The 26,749-nt window shown below is 40.8% G+C and overlaps 1 protein-coding gene and 1 pseudogene across 1 annotated transcript in view; one reads left to right on the top strand and one right to left on the bottom strand.

The window, feature by feature from the left end:
• The window catches only part of LOC139568040 (NLR family CARD domain-containing protein 3-like), a 282,966-nt gene that overhangs the window by 174,166 nt on the left and 82,051 nt on the right, over positions 1-26,749 (bottom strand). The window lies entirely within an intron of this gene.
• Positions 3,479-26,749, top strand: part of LOC139568194 (NLR family CARD domain-containing protein 3-like) — a 39,427-nt pseudogene continuing 16,156 nt past the window's right edge.

Genomic DNA, 26,749 nt, shown 5'->3' with positions numbered 1-26,749 from the left:
ATCAGGGAGAGGAGTAGCTGGACTAGGGAGAGGAGTAGCTGGAGCAGGGAGAGGAGTAGCTGGACTAGGGAGAGGAGTAGCTGGACCAGGGAGAGGAGTAGTTGGACTAGGGAGAGGAGTAGTTGGACTAGGGAGAGGAGTAGTTGGACCAGGGAGAGTAGTTGGACCAGGGAGAGGAGTAGCTGGACCAGGGAGAGGAGTAGTTGGACCAGGGAGAGGTGTAGCTGGACCAGGGAGAGGAGTAGCTGGACCAGGGAGAGGAGTAGCTGGACCAGGGAGAGGAGTAGTTGGACTAGGGAGAGGAGTAGTTGGAGCAGGGAGAGGAGTAGTTGGACCAGGCAGAGGAGTAGCTGGACCAGGGAGAGGAGTAGTTGGATCAGGGAGAGGAGTAGTTGGACCAGGGAGAGGAGTAGTTGGACCAGGGAGAGGAGTATTTGGACCAGGGAGAGGAGTATTTGGACCAGGGAGAGGAGTAGTTGGACCAGGGAGAGGAGTAGTTGGACCAGGGAGAGGAGTAGTTGGACCAGGGAGAGGAGTAGTTGGACCAGGGAGAGGAGTAGTTGGACCAGGGAGAGGAGTAGTTGGACCAATTTGGAGGTGGAAAGTGTTTGATCATCAGCCATATGACCAAATGTCCCTCCTGGATGCAATGGATGCCGGCTGCAGAGACATCTCAGCTGAAGACTGCCAGGGGTGGATAAGGCCTGCCAAGTGTTTCTATCCAAGGTGCATAGCGAAAGATGACATACGATGTGATGTGGACGAGAACATGTGGCCAAATGCTGAAGATGGTATAGATTAGAACAGGACTGTGCATGTTTCTGTTTTTTCCCTTCTGTGCCTTATTCGGTGTAATTGTGTTTTATTTTACACATCTGGAACCAAAGGTCATGTATGTTGGATGTGTTGTTGAACCAAAGGTCATGTATGGTGGATGTGTTGTTGAACCACAGGTCATGTATGTTGGATGTGTTGTTGAACCAAAGGTCATGTATGTTGGATGTGTTGTTGAACCAAAGGTCATGTATGTTGGATGTGTTGTTGAACCAAAGGTCATGTATGTTGGATGTGTTGTTGAACCAAAGGTCATGTATGTTGGATGTGTTGTTGAACCAAAGGTCATGTATGTTGGATGTGTTGTTGAACCAAAGGTCATGTATGTTGGATGTGTTGTTGAACCAAAGGCCATGTATGTTGGATGTGTTGTTGAACCAAAGGTCATGTATGTTGCATGTGTTGTTGAACCAAAGGTCATGTATGTTGGATGTGTTGTTGAACCAAAGGTCATGTATGTTAGATGTGTTGTTGAACCACAGGTCATGTATGTTGGATGTGTTGTTGAACCACAGGTCATGTATGTTGGATGTGTTGTTGAACCAAAGGTCATGTATGTTGGATGTGTTGTTGAACCAAAGGTCATGTATGTTGGATGTGTTGTTGAACCAAAGGTCATGTATGTTGGATGTGTTGTTTAACCACAGGTCATGTATGTTGGATATGTTGTTGAACCACAGGTCATGTATGTTGGATGTGATGTTGAACCAAAGGTCATGTATGTTGGATGTGTTGTTGAACCAAAGGTAATGTATGTTAGATGTGTTGTTGAACCACAGGTCATGTATGTTGGATGTGTTGTTGAACCACAGGTCATGTATGTTGGATATGTTGTTGAACCAAAGGTCATGTATGTTGGATGTGTTGTTGAACCAAAGGTCATGTATGTTGGATGTGTTGTTGATCACTGGCAGCAATTTCATGTTGCTAATAAAGATTTTACTGCAGCAATTCTGTCACTTACTATTGTTTTCTACTGTACATTCTATAAAGTAAAGATGACTCATTCACTTTTAGATAGTATGTTGCCAAAAATGCACACATTTGACACTCAACCTCAAAATGTAGAGTGGTTTACAGTAAAATGTAGAGTGGTTTACAGTAAAATGTAGAGTGGTTTACAGTAAAATGTAGAGTGGTTTACAGTAAAATGTAGAGTGGTTTACAGTAAAATGTAGAGTGATTTACAGTAAAATGTAGAGTGGTTTACAGTAAAATGTAGAGTGGTTTACAGTAAAATGTAGAGTGGTTTACAGTGAAAGGAAACTGAATGATGAAAAACAAGGATTTCATATTGTCTATTGTCTGGAGGTAGAACTGAAACATGAAAAGTTATGCAGTTTTTGAAATGACATCAACGGTTAGTATTAGAGAGGGAGAGAGAGAGAGAGAGTTTTTGTAATGACATCAACGGTTAGTATTAGAGAGAGAGAGAGAGAGAGAGACAGTTTTTGTAATGACATCAACGGTTAGTATTAGAGAGGGAGAGAGAGAGAGAGACAGTTTTTGTAATGACATCAACGGTTAGTATTAGAGAGGGAGAGAGAGAGAGAGACAGTTTTTGCAATGCCATCAACGGTTAGTATTAGAGAGAGAGAGAGAGAGAGAGAGAGTTTTTGTAATGACATCAACGGTTAGTATTAGAGAGGGAGAGAGAGAGAGAGACAGTTTTTGTAATGACATCAACGGTTAGTATTAGAGAGAGAGAGAGAGAGAGAGAGAGTTTTTGTAATGACATCAACGGTTAGTATTAGAGAGGGAGAGAGAGAGAGAGACAGTTTTTGTAATGACATCAACGGTTAGTATTAGAGAGAGAGAGAGAGAGAGAGAGAGTTTTTGTAATGACATCAACGGTTAGTATTAGAGAGGGAGAGAGAGAGAGAGACAGTTTTTGTAATGACATCAACGGTTAGTATTAGAGAGAGAGAAAGAGAGAGACAGTTTTTGCAATGCCATCAACGGTTAGTATTAGAGAGAGAGACAGTTTTTGCAATGCCATCAACTGTTAGTATTAGAGAGAGAGAGAGAGAGAGAGTTTTTGCAATGCTATCAACTGTTAGTATTAGAGAGAGAGAGAGAGACAGTTTTTGCAATGCCATCAACTGTTAGTATTAGAGAGAGAGAGAGAGAGAGAGAGAGAGTTTTTGCAATGCTATCAACTGTTAGTATTAGAGAGAGAGAGAGACAGTTTATCAACTGTTAGTATTAGAGAGAGAGAGAGAGAGAGAGAGACAGTTTTTGCAATGCTATCAACTGTTAGTATTAGAGAGAGAGAGAGAGAGTTTTTGCAATGCTATCAACTGTTAGTATTAGAGAGAGAGAGAGAGAGAGACAGTTTTTGCAATGCCATCAACTGTTAGTATTAGAGAGAGAGAGAGAGACAGTTTTTGCAATGCCATCAACTGTTAGTATTAGAGAGAGAGAGAGAGAGAGAGACAGTTTTTGCAATGCTATCAACTGTTAGTATTAGAGAGAGAGAGAGAGAGAGACAGTTTATCAACTGTTAGTATTAGAGAGAGAGAGAGAGAGAGAGACAGTTTTTGTAATGACATCAACTGTTAGTATTAGAGAGAGAGAGAGAGAGAGAGACAGTTTTTGCAATGCCATCAACTGTTAGTATTAGAGAGAGAGAGAGACAGTTTTTGCAATGCCATCAACTGTTAGTATTTTGAAAGTCGGTACTAAAAGTTGGTACTAAAATATAATATTTCTTGGAACTTCTGAGGCAAGGATATGTTTCTGTACATGTCTGGATTATCTAGTTAATTAGAAAAAATATATAGTTGTTCCATTGTTTGGCTGTGTGAGAGAGAGAGAGAGAATCAGAGAGAAAAAGATGGAGACAGAGAGAGACAAAGAGAGTGGGAATGTGAGAGAGAACAAGCCTGAACCTGAAAAAAAAAATAGTTGAGCAAATGAAAGTAACTTTCGACGACCAAATGATCATTCCAGACTCTGCTTCTGTTGAGAGAGAAATAAAAGGTAAGACAACAATTGTTATGTGTATTCACATAGTTGATGATATTGTTATGTGTATTCATATAGTTGATGATATTGTTATGTGTATTCATATAGTTGATGATATTGTTATGTGTATTCATATAGTTGATGATATTGTTATGTGTATTCATATAGTTGATGATATTGTTATGTGTATTCATATAGTTGATGATATTGTTATGTGTATTCATATAGTTGATGATATTGTCATGTATATTCATATAGTTGATGATATTGTTATGTGTATTCATATAGTTGATGATATTGTTGTGTGTATTCATATAGTTGATGATATTGTTATGTGTTTTCATATAGTTGATGATATTGTTGTGTGTATTCATATAGTTGAGTACTCACCTAAAAAGGAATTTGATGTAAATTAGATACGGGGGGGTGGAGTTTTCCGTGCCCATCTGTGTTCCCCAGGGTGATCTCCTACTGGATCATGGGCCTATAGACTTGTGTTCTGAAAACAGGCTTAAAACACAACAAGCAACAAACAAACATTTTCTCTTTCTAATCTACTGTTAATGCTTTTCACTCAGGAAGGTATTTTGTGTGACAGAGAGACAAACAAATATTTAGAAAAGCCTAACAACAAAGTATACTTCCTCAACACAGGTTGTGCCCACCTTAGTAAAAGGTTTGGCAACGGAAACCGTTTATGTCACGTTGTACAGCGTTTGGAGTTAACTGTTTATGCAACATTTTAAACTATTGGCTGTGGAGTAAACCTTTGAATATGACCCAGGTACTATCATATAACTCGGCATGTTTATACCTGCCTGATGCTGAAACCTGATTGTAGCCTGAAGGGTATACTATGATGCAAGCTAGATATACTGTTTTTCTTAAGTTAGCCAGCTTCAGTTAGCTTCACATTCCAGCTCAGACCTCATCCATCAGAATATACAGAGAGCTAGCCAGGTTCAGTTAGCTTCACATTCTAGCTCAGACCTCATCCATCAGAATATACAGAGTGTTAGCCAGGTTCAGTTAGCTTCACATTCTAGCTCAGACCTCATCCATCAGAATATACAGAGCGCTAGCCAGGTTCAGTTAGCTTCACATTCTAGCTCAGACCTCATCCATCAGAATATACAGAGCGACAGTCATCAGGAAGTCCAGAGAGGACATATTAATACAAATTTACAAAAATAATAATTCCTTGATTTTTTCGAGATCACAACTTATTTATCTCAGGATCATTACATAGCAAAATATGTTTTGATGAGATCACAAGATAATGTGTTTTTTTTTGCGTTGTTTGTAACTTATTTTGTAACTTATTTTGTACATAATGTTGCTGCTACCATCTCTTATGACCGGAAAATAACTTCTGGAAGTCAGAACATTTCCCTGTATATAGCCTCCACATTGACTCTGTACCGTAATACCCTGTATATAGTCTCCACATTGACTCTGTACCGTAATACCCTGTATATAGTCTCCACATTGACTCTGTACCGTAATACCCTGTATATAGTCTCACTATTGTTATTCTACTGCTGCTCTTTAACTACTTGTTACTTTTATTACTTTTTTTTCTTATTCGTATTTTTATAACTGCATTGTTGGTTAGGGGCTCGTAAGTCAGCATTTCACTGTAAGGTCTACACCTGGTGTATTCAGCACTCCACTGTAAGGTTGTAAGGTTGTATTCGGCACATGTGACTAATACAATTAGATTTGATTTGATAATTCTCTCATGATCACAACATATATATTTTTTGTTGTGGCTGAGAACATGAGATAAACTGTATAATTAGGAGTGGACATATTGATGATAGAGTGACAGCATAGCCCACGGTGGGTCAGTATTACTGAGAACATGAGATAAACTGTATAATTAGGAGAGGACATATTGATGATAGAGTGACAGAGCCCACGGTGGGTCAGTATTGCTGAGAACATGAGATAAACTGTATAATTAGGAGTGGACATATTGATGATAGAGTGACAGAGCCCACGGTGGATCAGTATTGCTGAGAACATGAGATAAACTGTATAATTAGGAGTGGACATATTGATGAAAGAGTGACAGCATGGCTGTCAGAGCCCACGGTGGATCAGTGGATACATTTTTATTGATTGCTAAACTAAGGGATGGTACATTTCATGATGACATCATGCTTCATTTGTGTTTGGAGCTCATTGTCAGTTGAGGCAGCTAAACCCTCGTGGGCCATTTAAACCCTGAACTATGTCTGACAGGCAACTCTGTCTCCCAGGCTGTGTGCCACCTCCAAGAACACAGCCATTCGCAAGCAACTATGCAGCTAACTTGCCTAGTCTTGTGAGTAAGCTAACCAGCTAGTTAGCTATGTCGTCTTCTTATCTGTGTTGGTTGTTAGCTAGCTAGCTAGTTAACTATGTAATCTTCTTATCTGTGTTGGTTGTTAGCTAGCTAGCTAGTTAACTATGTAGTCTTCTTATCTATGTTGGTTGTTAGCTAGCTAGCTAGTTAACTATGTAGTCTTCTTATCTATGTTGGTTGTTAGCTAGCTAGCTAGTTAGCTATGTAGTCTTCTTATCTATGTTGGTTGTCAGCTAGCTAGCTAGCTAGTTAGCTATGTAGTCTTCTTATCTATGTTGGTTGTCAGCTAGCTAGCTAGTTAGCTATGTAGTCTTCTCATCTATGTTGGTTGTTAGCTAGCTAGTTAGCTATGTAGTCTTCTTATATATGTTGGTTGTCAGCTAGCTAGCTAGCTAGTTAGCTATGTAGTCTTCTTATCTATGTTGGTTGTCAGCTAGCTAGCTAGTTAGCTATGTAGTCTTCTCATCTATGTTGGTTGTTAGCTAGCTAGCTAGTTAACTATGTAGTCTTCTTATCTATGTTGGTTGTCATCTAGCTAGCTAGTTAGCTATGTAGTCTTCTTATCTATGTTGGTTGTTAGCTAGCTAGCTAGTTAGTTAGCTATGTAGTCTTCTTATCTATGTTGGTTGTTAGCTAGCTAGCTAGTTAGCTATGTATTCTTCTTATCTATGTTGGTTGTTAGCTCGTATAACTGATATGTGTATAATTGTAAGGGACACTTCATGATTCATGGATAATATTTAAATGTACAGAGTGGATCAGAGTCAATCAGGATGCTGCCTAGTAGGCTATTTCATAGGTAAAGCACCATGCAGGAAGACTAGCTGTCAGTGCTTTATCGGCTGAAGCATATAATCCAGAGTGGATGAGCTCTATTCCTGACAGGCTGATCAGATTGAATAGCAGCCTCAGAGGATGCTGCCTTGTAGGCTGTTTCATATGTAAGATTCCTAGCAGACAGACTACAGGAAGTCTCTTCATTTATCAGCCTCTGAAGAAGTGACATTTTGTTTGGAGTGGACATGGACTGGAGGATCACACAGAACGACTGGAGGAGCTCGAGAAGGAAACGTCTCTCCAGAGCAGGGCATCATTTAAAGGAGTGATAACGGGGGTGGAATTAAGTGTTGAGGAGGATCAGTTCAAATTGAAGCTTCCCGGTGTCTGTGACTTCCGTCGTTTGGTGAGAAGCAGATCTGTTGGAGAGCGTGGGGGAACGGAGAAAACATTGTCTGTGTTACTGAGTTTTGATGTCTTTTCCCGACAAGGTCAAGTTAGGACGTGTTAGTTTTCCTGTGGGAGGTTTTGTTCTGCACGTACTATGCTGTTTTAGGTGCCAAGTTTATGGGCATGTTGCAGCAGTGTGTATGGGGGAGATGCCTAGATATGAGAAGTGTACAGGAGGGCATGAGACGAAGGAATATGTAGTATCGGTTGAGAGACTTGTGTGTTAGTTGTGGGGATGATCATGGGGCTGGAGATCGGAGGTGTCTGCTGACAGAAAGGCAGGTTGAGGTTGCCAGGGTTACAGTAGTACAGAAGGTGTCGTATGATGAAGCAGTGAAGAGAGTAGTAGAGGAAGATGGGTCCAGGGTGAGAGGAAGACGGGTACAGGGTGAGAGGAAGACGGGTACAGGGTGAGAGGAAGACGGGTCCAGGGTGAGAGGAAGATGGGTCCAGGGTGAGAGGAAGACGGGTCCAGTGTGAGAGGAAGATGGGTCCAGGGTGAGAGGAAGACGGGTCCAGTGTGAGAGGAAGATGGGTCCAGGGTGAGAGGAAGACGGGTCCAGTGTGAGAGGAAGATGGGTCCAGGGTGAGAGGAAGAGGGGTCCAGTGTGAGAGGAAGATGGGTCCAGGGTGAGAGGAAGACGGGTCCAGTGTGAGAGGAAGATGGGTCCAGTGTGAGAGGAAGACGGGTCCAGTGTGAGAGGAAGATGGGTCCAGTGTGAGAGGAAGAGGGGTCCAGTGTGAGAGGAGATGGGTACAGGGTGAGAGGAGATGGGTACAGGGTGAGAGGAGATGGGTACAGGGTGAGAGGAGATGGGTACAGGGTGAGAGGAGATGGGTACAGGGTGAGAGGAGATGGGTACAGGGTGAGAGGAGATGGGTACAGGGTGAGAGGAGATGGGTACAGGGTGAGAGGAGATGGGTACAGGGTGAGAGGAGATGGGTACAGGGTGAGAGGAGATGGGTACAGGGTGAGAGGAGATGGGTACAGGGTGAGAGGAGATGGGTACAGGGTGAGAGGAGATGGGTACAGGGTGAGAGGAGATGGGTACAGGGTGAGAGGAGATGGGTACAGGGTGAGAGGAGATGGGTACAGGGTGAGAGGAGATGGGTACAGGGTGAGAGGAGATGGGTACAGGGTGAGAGGAGATGGGTACAGGGTGAGAGGAGATGGGTACAGGGTGAGAGGAGATGGGTACAGGGTGAGAGGAAGACGGGTCCAGGGTGAGAGGAAGATGGGTCCAGGGTGAGAGGAAGATGGGTCCAGGGTGAGAGGAAGATGGGTCCAGGGTGAGAGGAAGATGGGTCCAGGGTGAGAGGAAGATGGGTCCAGGGTGAGAGGAAGATGGGTCCAGGGTGAGAGGAAGATGGGTCCAGGGTGAGAGGAAGATGGGTCCAGGGTGAGAGGAAGATGGGTCCAGGGTGAGAGGAAGATGGGTCCAGGGTGAGAGGAAGATGGGTCCAGGGTGAGAGGAAGATGGGTCCAGGGTGAGAGGAAGATGGGTCCAGGGTGAGAGGAAGATGGGTCCAGGGTGAGAGGAAGATGGGTCCAGGGTGAGAGGAAGATGGGTCCAGGGTGAGAGATCCTGAGAGGATCCCTGTGACTAGAACGACTGAAATTGTGTTTTATTATTATTACACATTTGGAACCAAAAGCCATGTATGTTGGATTTGTCATTGATCTCTGGCAGCAATTTCATGTTGCTAATAAAGCTTTTACTGCAGCAATTCTGTCATTTACAAAAAAATTCTACAGTACATTATATAAAGTAAAGATGACTCATTCACTTTTAGATAGTATTGTCACGAACAGGCTCGAAGTTCGTAACAAAAAGGGAGACAAAGTGGAGATAAGGAATAACAAAAATATATTTATTAACTGAAATAACCTAAATAGAATTAACAATGGTGTGTGTAGTCAGTAATGAGTAGTGTAAGTGAGTAGTTGCGTGCATAAATGTGATAATGAGGGGTGTTGAAAGTTGCCAAAGCAAACAAACAAAACGGCCACAAAAATACAACAAACTAACAGTGTGTCTGCATGGAGAGAGTCTCCTCAATGAATGAGGAAGTGGTGTATTTATCCTGGGACACACCCGGGCCCAGGTGTGTCTGCATGGAGAGAGTCTCCTCAATGAATGGGGAAGAGGTGTATTTATCCTGGGACACACCCGGGCCCAGGTGTGTCTGCATGGAGAGAGTCTCCTCAATGAATGGGGAAGAGGTGTATTTATCCTGGGACACACCCGGGCCCAGGTGTGTCTGCATGGAGAGAGTCTCCTCCATGAATGGGGAAGAGGTGTATTTATCCTGGGACACACCCGGCCCCAGGTGTGTCTGCATGGAGAGAGTCTCCTCAATGAATGGGGAAGAGGTGTATTTATCCTGGGACACACCCGGCCCCAGGTGTGTCTGCATGGAGAGAGTCTCCTCCATGAATGGGGAAGAGGTGTATTTATCCTGGGACACACCCGGGCCCAGGTGTGTCTGCATGGAGAGAGTCTCCTCCATGAATGGGGAAGAGGTGTATTTATCCTGGGACACACCCGGGCCCAGGTATGTCTGCATGGAGAGTCTCCTCAATGAATGGGGAAGAGGTGTATTTATCCTGGGACACACCCGAGCCCATGTGTGTCTGCATGGAGAGTCTCCTCAATAAATGGGGAAGAGGTGTATTTATCCTGGGACACACCCGAGCCCAGGTGTGTCTGCATGGAGAGTCTCCTCAATAAATGGGGAAGAGGTGTATTTATCCTGGGACACACCCGGGCCCAGGTGTGTCTGCATGGAGAGAGTCTCCTCAATGAATGGGGAAGAGGTGTATTTATCCTGGGACACACCCGGGCCCAGGTGTGTCTGCATGGAGAGAGTCTCCTCAATGAATGGGGAAGAGGTGTATTTATCCTGGGACACACCCGAGCCCAGGTGTGTCTGCATGGAGAGTCTCCTCAATAAATGGGGAAGAGGTGTATTTATCCTGGGACACACCCGGGCCCAGGTATGTCTGCATGGAGAGTCTCCTCAATGAATGGGGAAGAGGTGTATTTATCCTGGGACACACCCGAGCCCAGGTGTGTCTGCATGGAGAGTCTCCTCAATAAATGGGGAAGAGGTGTATTTATCCTGGGACACACCCGGGCCCAGGTGTGTCTGCATGGAGAGAGTCTCCTCAATGAATGGGGAAGAGGTGTATTTATCCTGGGACACACCCGAGCCCAGGTGTGTCTGCATGGAGAGTCTCCTCAATAAATGGGGAAGAGGTGTATTTATCCTGGGACACACCCGGGCCCAGGTATGTCTGCATGGAGAGTCTCCTCAATGAATGGGGAAGAGGTGTATTTATCCTGGGACACACCCGGGCCCAGGTATGTCTGCATGGAGAGTCTCCTCAATAAATGGGGAAGAGGTGTATTTATCCTGGGACACACCCGGGCCCAGGTGTGTCTGCATGGAGAGAGTCTCCTCAATGAATGGGGAAGAGGTGTATTTATCCCAGGACACACCCGGGCCCAGGTGTGTCTGCATGGAGAGAGTCTCCTCAATGAATGGGGAAGAGGTGTATTTATCCCAGGACACACCCGGGCCCAAGTGTGTCCCGTTTCGCTGACGACCCTCCGCCGTCAGCGACCCTCCGCCAACCGACATCCTAATAAGGAAAACAAGAGCGAAGAGAAGGAATACGGCAGACAGAGTGGGAGGGTCGTCACAGAGTGGGAGGGTCGTCACAGTATGTTGACAAAGATTGTGTCACATTTGACACTCAACCCAAAAATATAGAGTGGTTTACAGTAAAATGTAGAGTGGTTTACAGTAAAATATAGAGTGGTTTACAGTAAAATGTAGAGTGGTCTACAGTAAAATGTAGAGTGGTTTACAGTAAAATGTAGAGTGGTTTACAGTAAAATATAGAGTGGTTTACAGTAAAATGTAGAGTGGTTTACAGTGAAATATAGAGTGGTTTACAGTAAAATGTAGAGTGGTTTACAGTGAAATATAGAGTGGTTTACAGTGAAAAATAGTGGTTTACAGTAAAATGTAGAGTGGTTTACAGTGAAATATAGAGTGGTTTACAGTAAAATGTAGAGTGGTTTACAGTGAAATGTAGAGTGTTTTATAGTAAAATATAGAGTGGTTTACAGTGAAATGTAGAGTGGTTTACAGTAAAATGTAGAGTGGTTTACAGTAAAATGTAGAGTGGTTTACAGTGAAATATAGAGTGGTTTACAGTAAAATGTAGAGTGTTTTACAGTAAAAGGAAACTGAATTATAAAAAACAATACATTTCATATTGTCTATTGTCTGCAGGTAGAACTGAGACATGAACAGTGATGCAGTTTTTGTAATGCTATCAACTGTTAGTATTTTGGAAGTCGAAATAAAAGTTTTATTTCTTCGAACTTTTGAGTCAAGGATATGTTTCTGTACCTGTCTGTATTATTTAGTTAATAATTATTAGATTTTTTCCCCCCATTGTTTGGCTGTGTGAGAGAGAGAGATAGAGACAGAGAGAGACAAAGTGAGAGAGGGTGTGAGAGAGAACAAGCCTGAACCTGAAGAAAAAAATGTTGAGCAAATTAAAGTAACTTTCTACGACCCAATGATCATTCAGACTCTGTTTCTATTGAGAGATAAAAGGTAAGACGACGATTGTTATGTGTATTAATATAGTCGATGATATTGTTATGTGTATTCATATAGTCGATGATATTGTTATGTGGGTTGATATACAGTAGTTGATGATATTGTTATGTGTATTCATATAGTTGATGATATTGTTATGTGTATTCATATAGTTGATGATATTGTTATGTGGGTTGATATACAGTAGTTGATGATATTGTTATGTGTATTCATATAGTCGATGATATTGTTATGTGTATTCATATAGTTGATGATATTGTTATGTGGGTTGATATACAGTAGTTGATGATATTGTTATGTGTATTCATATAGTTGATGATATTGATATGTGTATTCATATAGTTGATGATATTGTTATGTGTATTCATATAGTTGATGATATTGTTATGTGTATTCATATAGTTGATGATATTGTTATGTGTATTCATATAGTTGATGATATTGTTATGTGTATTCATATAGTTGATGATATTGTTATGTGTATTCATATAGTTGATGATATTGTTATGTGTATTCATATAGTTGATGATATTGTTATGTGTATTCATATAGTTGATGATATTGTTATGTGTATTCATATAGTTGATGATATTGTTATGTGTATTCATATAGTTGATGATATTGTTATGTGTATTCATATAGTTGATGGTATTGTTATGTGTATTCATATAGTTGATGATATTGTTATGTGTATTCATATAGTTGATGATATTGTTATGTGTATTCATATAGTTGATGATATTGTTATGTGTATTCATATAGTCGATGATATTGTTATGTGTATTCATATAGTCGATGATATTGTTATGTGTATTCATATAGTTGATGATATTGTTATATGGGTTGATATACAGTAGTTGATGATATTGTTATGTGTATTCATATAGTTGATGATATTGTTATGTGTATTCATATAGTTGATGATATTGTTATGTGTATTCATATAGTTGATGATATTGTTATGTGTATTCATATAGTTGATGATATTGTTATGTGTATTCATATAGTTGATGGTATTGTTATGTGTATTCATATAGTTGATGATATTGTTATGTGTATTCATATAGTTGATGATATTGTTATGTGTATTCATATAGTTGATGATATTGTTATGTGTATTCATATAGTTGAGGATATTGTTATGTGTATTCATATAGTTGATGATATTGTTATGTATATTCATATAGTTGATGATATTGTTATGTGTATTCATATAGTTGATGATATTGTTGTTTACTCATATAGTTGATGATATTGTTATGTGTATTCATATAGTTGATGATATTGTTATGTGTATTCATATAGTTGATGATATTGTTATGTGTATTCATATAGTTGATGATATTGTTATGTGTATTCATATAGTTGATGATATTGTTATGTGTATTCATATAGTTGATGATATTGTTATGTGTATTCATATAGTTGATGATATTGTTATGTGTATTCATATAGTTGATGATATTGTTATGTGTATTCATATAGTTGATGATATTGTTATGTATATTCATATAGTTGATGATATTATTTGTGGACAGAGAGTTATAATAGGTCTACTCTCCTTAAAATGTACTTGATGTAAATTAGATACGGGGGGTTGAATTCGTTCTGAACCTGTGTTCCCCAGGGTGATCTCCTACTGTCTTCTCAAAACTGTCATAGGTCTATAGACTTGTCTTCTCTAAACAGGCTTAAAACACAACAAGCAACAAACAAACATTTTCTCTTTCTAATCTACTGTTAATGCTTTTCACTCAGGAAGGTATGTTGTGTGAAAGAGACAAACAAAAATTTTGAAAAGCCAACAAAGTATACTTCCTCAACACAGGTTGTGCCCACCTTAGTAAAAGGTTTGGCAACAGAAACCGTTTATGTCACGTTGTACAGCGTTTGGAGTTAACGGTTTGTGCAACATTTTAAACTATTGGCTGCGGTGTAAACTAATGAACATGACCCAGGTAATATCATATAACTCAGCATGTTGATACCTGCCTGATGCTGAAACCTGATTGTAGCATGAGGGGTAAACTATGATGCAAAACAGATATACTGGTTTTCTAAAGCTAGCCAGCTTCAGTTAGCTTCACATTCCAGCTCAGGCCTCACCCATAAGAATATACAGAGTGTTAGCCAGCTTCAGTTAGCTTCACATTCCAGCTCAGGCCTCATCCATCAGAATATACAGAGTGTTAGCCAGCTTCAGTTAGCTTCACATTCCAGCTCAGGCCTCATCCATCAGAATATACAGAGTGTTAGCCAGCTTCAGTTAGCTTCACATTCCAGCTCAGGCCTCATCCATCAGAATATACAGAGTGTTAGCCAGGTTCAGTTAGCTTCACATTCCAGCTCAGACCTCATCCATCAGAATATACAGAGTATTAGCCAGGTTCAGTTAGCGTCACATTCCAGCTCAGGCCTCATCCATCAGAATATACAGAGTGTTAGCCAGGTTCAGTTAACTTCACATTCCAGCTCAGGCCTCATCCATCAGAATATACAGAGTATTAGCCAGGTTCAGTTAACTTCACATTCCAGCTCAGGCCTCATCCATCAGAATATACAGAGTATTAGCCAGGTTCAGTTAACTTCACATTCCAGCTCAGGCCTCATCCATCAGAATATACAGAATGTTAGCCAGGTTCAGTTAACTTCACATTCCAGCTCAGGCCTCATCCATCAGAATATACAGAGCGCTAGCCAGCTTCAGTTGGCTTCACATTCCAGCTCAGGCCTCACCCATCAGAATATACAGAGTGCTAGCCAGCTTCAGTTGGCTTCACATTCCATCTCAGGCCTCACCCATCAGAATATATAGAGAGCTAGCCAGCTTCAGTTAGCGTCACATTCCAGCTCAGGCCTCATCCATCAGAATATACAGAAAGCTAGCCAGCTTCAGTTGGCTTCACATTCCAGCTCAGGCCTCACCCATCAGAATATACAGAAAGCTAGCCAGCTTCAGTTAGCTTCACATTCCAGCTCAGGCCTCATCCATCAGAATATACAGAGTGCTAGTGTTGATGAATCGTTACTGGAGAAATGAGACCAAGTTGAGACATTGGACGAGGTGGATAAGGTATAGTAAAGGCAGTTTATTCAAAGGTAAAGATATCTGGCAAAGCGTGCTGCACGGCCCCGTTCGTCTAGCTCGTATGGAACCATCGGAAGAGAGGCCCGAAACATAGTGTGCAGATCATTTATACAGTAAATGACGTAGGTTGAATCTGGTAGTCTGGCCTTCTGATTGGTCGATCTGGGTCGTGGGTAGTCCTGTTCGGGCCTGGTGTCGACGTTCCTTTGGCTCTTAACATTGTTCTTTGTCTTTGAGTCCCAACCTTGAAAGAAATGTGTATGCGTGTTGTTGTTGCAGGGGCCTGTTCTGGGTGTTGGTGCGTGTGTCTGTGGTTGGTATCTGATGAGAGCAGAATGTGTCCAAAAGGAAAGAGGGGGTGGGTGCATGATGTGCAAAGAATAGCTTATGTTGAGAAGTTGTTATAACAAGTTTCCAGTATCTATTACAATTTCTTACACTAGCCAGGTTCAGTTAGCTTCACATTCCAGCTCAGGCCTCATCCATCAGATTATACAGAGCGCTAGCCAGCTTCAGTTGGCTTCACATTCCAGCTCAGGCCTCACCCATCAGAATATATAGAGAGCTAGCCAGCTTCAGTTAGCGTCACATTCCAGCTCAGGCCTCATACATCAGAATATACAGAGCGCTAGCCAGGTTCTGTTAGCGTCACATTCCAGCTCAGGCCTCATACATCAGAATATACAGAGAGCTAGCCAGGTTCAGTTAGCGTCACATTCCAGCTCAGGCCTCATCCATCAGAATATACAGAGCGACAGTCATCAGGAAGTCCAGAGAGGACATATTAATACAAATTTACAAAAATAATAATTCCTTCATTATTTCGAGATCACAACTTATTTATCTCAGGATCATTACATTGCAAAAGTTGTTTTGATGAGATCACAAGATAATGTGTTTTTTTGTTGTTTTTTTTGTGTTGTTTATCATTTATTTTGTAACTTATTTTGTACATAATGTTGCTGCTACCGTCTCTTATGACCGGAAAATAACTTCTGGAAGTCAGAACATTTCCCTGTATATAGACTCCACATTGACTCTGTACCGTAATACCCTGTATATAGCCTCCACATTGACTCTGTACCGTAATACCCTGTATATAGTCTCCACATTGACTCTGTACCGTAATACCCTGTATATAGCCTCCACATTGACTCTGTACCGTAATACCCTGTATATAGCCTCCACATTGACTCTGTACCGTAATACCCTGTATATAGCCTCCACATTGACTCTGTACCGTAATACCCTGTATATAGCCTCCACATTGACTCTGTACCGTAATACCCTGTATATAGTCTCCACATTGACTCTGTACCGTAATACCCTGTATATAGCCTCCACATTGACTCTGTACCGTAATACCCTGTATATAGCCTCCACATTGACTCTGTACCGTAATACCCTGTATATAGCCTCCACATTGACTCTGTACCGTAATACCCTGTATATAGCCTCCACATTGCCTCTGTACCGTAATACCCTGTATATAGCCTCCACATTGACTCTGTACCGTAATACCCTGTATATAGTCTCCACATTGACTCTGTACCGTAATACCCTGTATATAGCCTCCACATTGACTCTGTACCGTATACCCTGTATATAGTCTCCACATTGACTCTGTACCGTAATACCCTGTATATAGTCTCCACATTGACTCTGTACCGTAAAACCCTGTATATAGTCTCACTATTGTATTTTACTGCTGCTCTTTGACTACTTGTTACTTTTTTTTCTTATTCGTATTTTTTAAACTGCATTGTTGGTTAGGGGTTTGTAAGTAAGCATTTCACTGTAAGGTCTACACTTGTTGTATTCGGCCGAAGTGACTAATACAATTTTATTTGATTTGATAATTCTCTCATCATCACAACATTTATATATATATTGTTATTGTCGAGAACATGAGATAAACTGTATAATTAGGAGAGGACATATTGATGATAGAGTGACAATGCTGACAGAGCCCACGGTGGATCAGGTACATTTTTATTGATTGCTAAACTAAAGGATGGTACATTTCATGATGACATCATGCTTCATTTGTGTTTGGAGCTCATTGTCAGTTGAGGCAGCTAAGCCCTCGTGGGGCATTTAAACCCTGAACTATGTCTGACAGGCAACACTGTCTCCCAGGCTGTGTGCCACCTCCAAGAACACAGCCATTCGCATGAAACCATGCAGCTAACTTGGCTAGTCTTGTGAGTAAGCTAACCAGCTAGTTAGCTATGTAGTCTTCTTATCTGTGTTGGTGTTAGCTAGATAGCTAGTTAACTATGTAGTCTTCTTATCTATGTTGGTTGTTAGCTAGCTAGCTAGTTGGCTATGTAGTCTTCTTATCTATGTTGGTTGTTAGCTAGCTAGCTAGTTAGCTATGTAGTCTTCTTATCTATGTTGGTTGTTAGCTAGCTAGCTAGTTAGCTATGTAGTCTTCTTATCTATGTTGGTTTTTAGCTAGCTAGCTAGTTAGCTATGTAGTCTTCTTATCTATGTTGGTTTTTAGCTAGCTAGCTAGTTAGCTATGTAGTCTTCTTATCTATGTTGGTTTTTAGCTAGCTAGCTAGTTAGCTATGTAGTCTTCTTATCTATGTTGGTTGTTAGCTAGCTAGCTAGTTAGCTATGTAGTCTTCTTATCTATGTTGGTTTTTAGCTAGCTAGCTAGTTAGCTATGTAGTCTTCTTATCTATGTTGGTTGTTAGCTAGCTAGCTAGTTAGCTATGTAGTCTTCTTATCTATGTTGGTTGTTAGCTAGCTAGCTAGTTAGCTATGTAGTCTTCTTATCTATGTTGGTTGTTAGCTAGCTAGCTAGTTAGCTATGTAGTCTTCTTATCTATGTTGGTTGTTAGCTAGCTAGCTAGTTAGCTATGTAATCTTCTTATCTATGTTGGTTGTTAGCTAGCTAGCTAGTTAGCTATGTAGTCTTCTTATCTATGTTTGTTGTTAGCTAGCTAGCTAGTTAGCTATGTAGTCTTCTTATCTATGTTGGTTGTTAGCTAGTTAGCTAGTTAGCTATGTAGTCTTCTTATCTATGTTGGTTGTTAGCTTGCATAACTGATATGTGTATAATTGTAAGGGACACTTCATGATTTATGGATTATATTTAAATGTACAGAGTGGATCAGAGTCAATCAGGATGCTGCCTAGTAGGCTATTTCATAGGTAAAGCACCATGCAGGCAGACTAGCTGTCAGTGCTTTATAGGCTGATGCATATAATCCAGAGTGGGTGAGCTCTATTCCTGACAGGCTGATCAGATTGAATAGCAGCCTCAGAGGATGCTGCCTTGTAGGCTGTTTCATATGTAAGATTCCTAGCAGACAGACTACAGGAAGTATGTTAATTTATCAGCCTCTGAAGAAGTGACATTTTTTTGACCTTCTGGAGGAGCTCGAGAAGGACATGTCTCTCCAGAGCAGGGCATCATTGAAAGGAGTGATAACGGGGGTGGCATTAAGTGTTGAGGAGGATCAGTTGAAATTGAAGCTTCCCGGTGTCTGTGACTTCCGCCGTTTGGTGAGGAGCAGATCTGTTGGAGAGCGTGGGGGAAACGGAGAAGACATTGTCTGTGTTACTGAGTTTTGATGTCTTTTCCCGACAAGGTCAAGTTAGGACTTGTTAGTTTTCCTGTGGGAGGTTTTGTTCTGCACGTACTATGGTATTTTAGGTGCCAAGTTCATGGGCATGTTGCAACAGTGTGTAGGAGGGAGATGCCTAGATATGAGAAGTGTACAGGAGGGAGATGCCTAGATATGAGAAGTGTACAGGAGGGAGATGCCTAGATATGAGAAGTGTACAGGAGGGAGATGCCTAGATATGAGAAGTGTACAGGAGGGAGATGCCTAGATATGAGAAGTGTACAGGAGGGAGATGCCTAGATATGAGAAGTGTACAGGAGGGAGATGCCTAGATATGAGAAGTGTACAGGAGGGAGATGTCTAGATATGAGAAGTGTGCAGGAGGGCATGAGACGAAGGAATGTGTAGTATCGGTTGAGAGACTTGTGTGTTAGTTTTGGGGGTGATCATGGGGCTGGAGATTGGAGGTGTCTGTTGAGAGACTTGTGTGTTAGTTGTGGGGGTGATTGTGGGGCTGGAGATCGGAGGTGTCTGTTGAGAGACTTGTGTGTTAGTTTTGGGGGTGATCATGGGGCTGGAGATTGGAGGTGTCTGTTGAGAGACTTGTGTGTTAGTTTTGGGGGTGATCATGGGGCTGGAGATCGGAGGTGTCTGTTGAGAGACTTGTGTGTTAGTTTTGGGGGTGATCATGGGGCTGGAGATCAGAGGTGTCTGCTGAGAGAAAGGCAGGTTGAGGTTGCCAGGGTTACAGTAGTACAGAAGGTGTCGTATGATGAAGCAGTGAAGAGAGTAGTAGAGGAAGATGGGTACAGGGTGAGGGATCCTGAGAGGATCCCTGTGACTAGGCCGACTGAAATTGTGTTTTATTATTATTACACATTTGGAACCAAAAGCCATGTATGTTGGATTTGTCATTGATCTCTGGCAGCAATTTCATGTTGCTAATAAAGCTTTTACTGCAGCAATTCTGTCATTTACAAAAAAATTCTACAGTACATTATATAAAGTAAAGATGACTCATTCACTTTTAGATAGTATTGTCACGAACAGGCTCGAAGTTCGTAACAAAAAGGGAGACAACGTGGAGATAAGGAATAACAAAAATATATTTATTAACTGAAATAACCTAAATACAATTAACAATGGTGTGTGTAGTCAGTAATGAGTAGTGTACGTGAGTGTTTGCGTGCATAAATGTGATAATGAGGGGTGTTGAAAGTTGCCAAAGCAAACAAACAAAACGGCCACAAAATTACGACAAACTCTAACAGTGTGTCTGCATGGAGAGAGTCTCCTCCATGAATGGGGAAGAGGTGTATTTTTCCCGGGACACACCCGAGCCCAGGTGTCCCATTTCGCTGACAACACTCCCGGCTCCGCCCACCGGCATCCTAATAAGGAAAACAAGAGCAAAGAGAGAATACGGCAGACAGAGTGGGAGGGTCGTCACAGTATGTTGACAAAGATGCTCACATTCGACACTCAACCCAAAAATGTAGAGTGGTTTACAGTAAAATGTAGAGTGTTTTACAGTAAAATGTAGAGTGGTTTACAGTAAAATGTAGAGTGGTTTACAGTAAAATGTAGAGTGGTTTACAGTAAAATGTAGAGTGGTTTACAGTAAAATGTAGAGTGGTTTACAGTAAAATGTAGAGTGTTTTACAGTAAAATGTAGAGTGGTTTACAGTGAAAGGAAACTGAATTATGAAAAACAATACATTTCATATTGTCTATTGTCTGCAGGTAGAACTGAGACATGAACAGTTATGCAGTTTTTGTAATGACATCAACTGTTAGTATTTTGGAAGTCGAAATAAAAGTTATATTTCTTCAAACTTTTGAATCAAGGATATGTTTCTGTACCTGTCTGTATTATTTAGTTAATAATTATTAGATTTTTTCCCCCCATTGTTTGCCTGTGAGAGAGAGAGAGTCAGAGAGAAAGAGCTAGAGGCAGAGAGACAAAGAGAGAGAGAGTCAGAGAGAAAGAGCTAGAGACAGAGGGAGACAAAGAGAGACAAAGAGAGAGGGTGTGTGAGAGAGAACAAGCCTGAACCTGAAGAAAAAAATGTTGAGCAAATGAAAGTAACTTTCTACGACCAAATGATCATTCCAGAATCTGTTTCTATTGAGAGAGAAATAAAAGGTAAGACAACGATTGTTATGTGTATTCATATAGTTGATGATATTGTTATGTGTATTCATATAGTTGATGATATTGTTATGTGTATTCATATAGTTGATGATATTGATATGTGTATTCATATAGTTGATGATATTGTTATGTGTATTCATATAGTTGATGATATTGTTATGTGTATTCATATAGTTGATGATATTGTTATGTGTATTCATATAGTTGATGATATTGTTATGTGTATTCATATAGTTGATGATATTGTTATGTGTATTAATATAGTTGATGATATTGTTATGTGTATTCATATAGTTGATGATATTGTTATGTGTATTCATATAGTTGATGATATTGTTATGTGTATTCATATAGTTGATGATATTGTTATGTGTATTCATATAGTTGATGCTATTGTTATGTGTATTCATATAGTTGATGATATTGTTATGTGTATTCATATAGTTGATGATATTGTTATGTGTATTCATATAGTTGATGCTATTGTTATGTGTATTCATATAGTTGATGATATTGTTATGTGTATTCATATAGTTGATGATATTGTTATGTGTATTCATATAGTTGATGATATTGTTATGTGTATTGTCGTGGAAATGTCCTGTATTACCAAATCATGAGAGAGCAAACCACACACAAGTCAGAGTATATTATAAAGTCCATCTTTAATTATATATGAGCTTCACCATAGCCCTGTGACTCTCAGATCAATTCAGTGTCTATAAATGAATTCTCTGATAGTGTCAACATAATGGCAACTGAGATCCTTTATAGCAAAGATCCACCCCCTAGTTGACATGACAAACCACAGGTCTTAGGAACATTACACAAAGGAAGACTTTACTTCAGAGAGGAGTATCCCATAGCCAGACAGCATTAGCTATAAATTATTGTTCAGTTTGCTCTCCTAAAACGAGGTTCTACCTCTCGTTCTTGGTACCACTTAGGACCAAAACATTACCTCATCCAATGGCATATATCAATTGTCAATTTTAGATACCCCCATATCAAATACAACCCCTCCTGGACCAGATCACGGAGAGGAGTGACTGGCACACAGACATTATGGAGCCAAGTAACTGGTTCCCCATTAATCACACCATCCCTTCACATGGAATAGTTACAGACACATTCACAGATAAGACAAACCTGACCTCTCCCCTCTCTGGGCCCCAACTAACTGGTTCCCCATTAATCACACCATCCCTTCACATGGAATAGTTACTGACACATTCACAGATAAGACAAACCTGACCTCTCCCCTCTCTGGGCCCCAACTAACTGGTTCCCCATTAATCACACCATCCCTTCACATGGAATAGTTACAGACACATTCACAGATAAGACAAACCTGACCTCTCCCCTCTCTGGGCCCCAACTCACTTTTCCCACATAAGCATACTTATGAATATTGATAAAACATCTTATTTATCTATTTATTTATCAATGTTACCTAAAGAATTCTGATTCTCCCACAACATTATTCATATAGCTGATGATATTATTTGTGGATTGTTATAATAGGCTAACATTCTTTACAATGTATTTGATGTAAATTAGATACGGGGGGTTGAATTCGTTCTGTGCCCACCTGTGTTCCCCAGGGTGATCTCCTACTGTATCATTGGTCTATAGACTTGTCTTCTGAAAACAGGCTTAAAACACAACAAGCAACAAACAAACATTTTCTCTTTCTAATCTACTGTTAATGCTTTTCACTCAGGAAGGTTTGTTGTGTGACAGAGAGACAAACAAATATTTAGAAAAGCCTAACAACAAAGTATACTTCCTCAACACAGGTTGTGCCCACCTTTGCAAAAGGTTTGGCAACGGAAACCGTTTAGTCCACGTTGTACAGCGTTTGGAGTTAACGGTTTGTGCAACATTTTCAACTATTGGCTGTAGAGTAAACTATTGAACATGACCCAGGTAATATCATATAACTCGGCATGTTTATACCTGATGCTGAAACCTGAACGTAGCCTGAGGGGTGTACTATGATGCAAGATAGATATACTGGTTTTCTAAAGTTAGCCAGCTTCAGTTAGCTTCACATTCCAGCTCAGGCCTCATCCATCAGAATATACAGAGTGTTAGCCAGGTCCAGTTAGCTTCACATTCCAGCTCAGGCCTCACCCATCAGAATATACAGAGTGTTAGCCAGGTCCAGTTAGCTTCACATTCCAGCTCAGGCCTCACCCATCAGAATATACAGAGTGTTAGCCAGGTTCAGTTAGCTTCACATTCCAGCTCAGGCCTCATCCATCAGAATATACAGAGTGTTAGCCAGGTTCAGTTAGCTTCACATTCCAGCTCAGGCCTCATCCATCAGAATATACAGAGTGTTAGCCAGGTTCAGTTAGCTTCACATTCCAGCTCAGGCCTCATCCATCAGAATATACAGAGTGTTAGCCAAGTTCAGTTAGCTTCACATTACAGCTCAGGCCTCATCCATCAGAATATACAGAGTGTTAGCCAAGTTCAGTTAGCTTCACATTACAGCTCAGGCCTCATCCATCAGAATATACAGAGTGTTAGCCAAGTTCAGTTAGCTTCACATTCCAGCTCAGGCCTCATCCATCAGAATATACAGAGTGTTAGCCAAGTTCAGTTAGCTTCACATTCCAGCTCAGGCCTCACCCATCAGAATATACAGAGACCTAGTCATCAGGAAGCTGCTCTCTCAGCAGAACGGAAAATATCTCAATGACTTGACATGTTCTGGTTGTGAATTCAGGCTACAAGGTGAGAATCCTGCCAGGGATTATTGTAAAGTGTGTAGATAAATTAAATGTATGGTGTAATGTTAGTATAGTGAAGTAAAACTCTCCTAACAGTAGATAAATTAAATGTATGGTGTAATGTTAGTATAGTGAAGTAAAACACTCCTAACAGTAGATAAATTAAATGTATGGTGTAATGTTAGTATAGTGAAGTAAAACACTCCTAACAGTAGACAAATTAAATGTATGGTGTAATGTTAGTATAGTGAATGGAAGTAAAACACTCCTAACAGTAGATAAATTAAATGTATGGTGTAATGTTAGTATAGTGAAGTAAAACACTCCTCACAGTCTACTTCTACTGAGACAGGTTGGTGTCAGTTTAATCAAACAACATGGAGCTGACTGGACCTGGTCAAGTCAAATTCAATATATCAATATTCAGATATTATAGTTCTACATTTAACATTTCATATGATAATGTAATTGTATCATAGTTCCTCTATAGTGTAGTGATCCTCTACATTTCATATGATAATGTAATTGTATCATAGTTCCTCTATAGTGTAGTGATCCTCTACATTTCATATGATAATGTAATTGTATCAGTTCCACTATAGTGTAGTGATCCTCTACATTTCATATGATAATGTAATTGTATCATAGTTCCATTATAGTGTAGTAAACCTCTACATTTCATATGATAATGTAATTGTACCATAGTTCCTCTATAGTGTAGTGATCCTCTACATTTCATATGATAATGTAATTGTATCATAGATCCTCTATAGTGTAGTGATCCTCTATGATAATGTAATTGTATCATAGGTCCTCTATAGTGTCGTGATCCTCTTCATTTCATATGATAATGTAATTGTATCATAGATCCTCTAGTGTAGTGATCCTCTACATTTCATATGATAATGTAATTGTATCATAGTTCCACTATAGTGTAGTGACCCTCACTATATGAGCCACGTCACAATCCAACGAAGTTACCAAATTGGTGCGATGCCTTGCTTGTTGGCCTTTTACAGGTGAGACCTGGGTTCACTTCCCTGCCCCGCCGGGTTGCTACATTGGTGTCAGAAGTGGTATGGTGTATGTGAGGCCATCAGAATGCATAGCCCGGATATGTGAGGGGTCTGAGTAGTTGAAGCACGGGAATTTATTTTATAGGGGGCAGTGTGATCCAGGTTACAATTCCCATTGCTACAATGTTAATAGAATAGGCAACCCGACATCCGTTGAACAAAGAGACACAATAATATGAGTGAAAGGATGTCAGGATAACATCAGTATGTGTTGATTTAGAGTTGTCTTCTGGGTTCAGCCTTGTAGCTGCCTTTATCAACTGGGTGAAATGTAACTAATGACATCACAATGACATGTCCTCAGAGTTGGGAGATAACCAGTCCCAGTTTAAATCACCATGACAACCATTTCATTATTTCTCCAGAGCAGCAAGGGAATCTAGAGACTCAACCTTTGTAGAATCACAACCACCTTTATTCTCCAAGTACATTTGCACATACATACAGTTGAAGTCGGAAGTTTACATACGCTTAGGTTGGAGTCATTAAAACTTGTTTTTCAACCACTCCACAAATTTCTTGTTATCAAACTATAGTTTTGGCATCTACTTTGTGCATGACACAAGTAATTTTTCCAACAATTGTTTTCAGACAGATTATTTAACTTATAATTCACTGTATCACAATTCCAGTGGGTCAGAAATGTACATACACTAAGTTGACTGTGCCTTTAAACAGCTTGGAAAATTCCAGAAAATGATGTTGTGGCTTTAGAAGCTTCTGATAGGCTAATTGACATAATTTGAGTCAATTGGAGGTGTACCTGTGGATGTATTTCAAGGCCTACCTTCGAACTCAGTGCCTCTTTGCTTGACATCATGGGGAAATCAAAAGTAATCAGCCAATACCTCAGAAAAAAATTGTAGACCTCCACAATTTCCAAACGCCTGAAGGTACCAAGTTCATCTGTACAAACAATAGTACGCAAGTATAAACACCATGGGACCACGCAGCCGTCATACCGCTCAGGAAGGAGATGCATTCTGTCTCCTAGAGATGAATGTACTTTGGTGCGAAAAGTGCAAATCAATCCCAGAACAACAGCAAAGGACCTTGTGAAGATGCTGGAGGAAACAGGTACAAAAGTATCTATATCCACAGTAAAACAAGTCCTATATCGACATGACCTGAAAGGTCGCTCAGCAAGGAAGAAGCCGCTGCTCCAAAACCGCCATAAATAAGCCAGACTACGGTTTGCAACTGCACATGGGGATTGTACTTTTTGTAGAAATGTCCTTTGATCATGATGGTCTGAAAAATAGAACTGTTTGGCCATAATGACCATCGTTATGTTTGGAAGAACAGTACGACCCCTCGCCCCGACCTCGGGCACGAACCAGGGACCCTCTGCACACATCAACAACAGTCACCCACGAAGCGTCGTTACCCATCGCTCCACAAAAGCCGCGGCACTTGCAGAGCAAGGGGAAACACTACTTCTAGGTTTCAGAGCAAGTGACGTAACTGATTGAAACGCTATTAGCGCGTACCCGCTAACTAGCTAGCCATTTCACATCCGTTACACTCACCCCCCTTTCAACCTCCTCCTTTTTCCGCAGCAACCATTGATCCGGGTCAACAGCATCAATGTTACAGTTTAACTTTACGTCCGTCCCCTCGCCCATACCCGCGAACCAGGGACCCTCTGCACACATCAACAACTGACACCCACGAAGCATCGTTACCCATCACTCCACAAAAGCCACGGCCCTTGCAGAGCAAGGGGAAACCCTACTTCAAGTCTCAGAGCAAGTGACGTAACCGATTGAAACGCTATTAGCGCGTACCCGCTAACTAGCTAGCCATTTCACATCCGTTACACTTGCAAGCCTAAGAACACCATCCCAACTGTGAAGCACAGGGGCTGCAGCATCATGTTGTGGGGGTGCTTTGCTGCAGGAGGGACTGGTGCAATTCACAAAATAGATGGCTTCATGAGGGAGGAAAATTATGTGGATATATTGAAGCAACATCTCAAGACATCAGTCAGGAAGTTAAAGCTTGGTTGCAAATGGGTCTTCCAGATGAACAATGACTCCAAGCATACTTGAAAAGTTGTGGCAAATGGCTTAAGGACAACAAAGTCAAGGTA

The sequence above is a fragment of the Salvelinus alpinus genome, chromosome 1 (assembly GCF_045679555.1).
Source record: "Salvelinus alpinus chromosome 1, SLU_Salpinus.1, whole genome shotgun sequence".
NCBI classification, from domain to species: domain Eukaryota; kingdom Metazoa; phylum Chordata; class Actinopteri; order Salmoniformes; family Salmonidae; genus Salvelinus; species Salvelinus alpinus.
The sequence above is the reverse complement of the archived record's forward strand: the minus strand, read 5'-3'. Positions and strand labels throughout refer to the sequence as shown.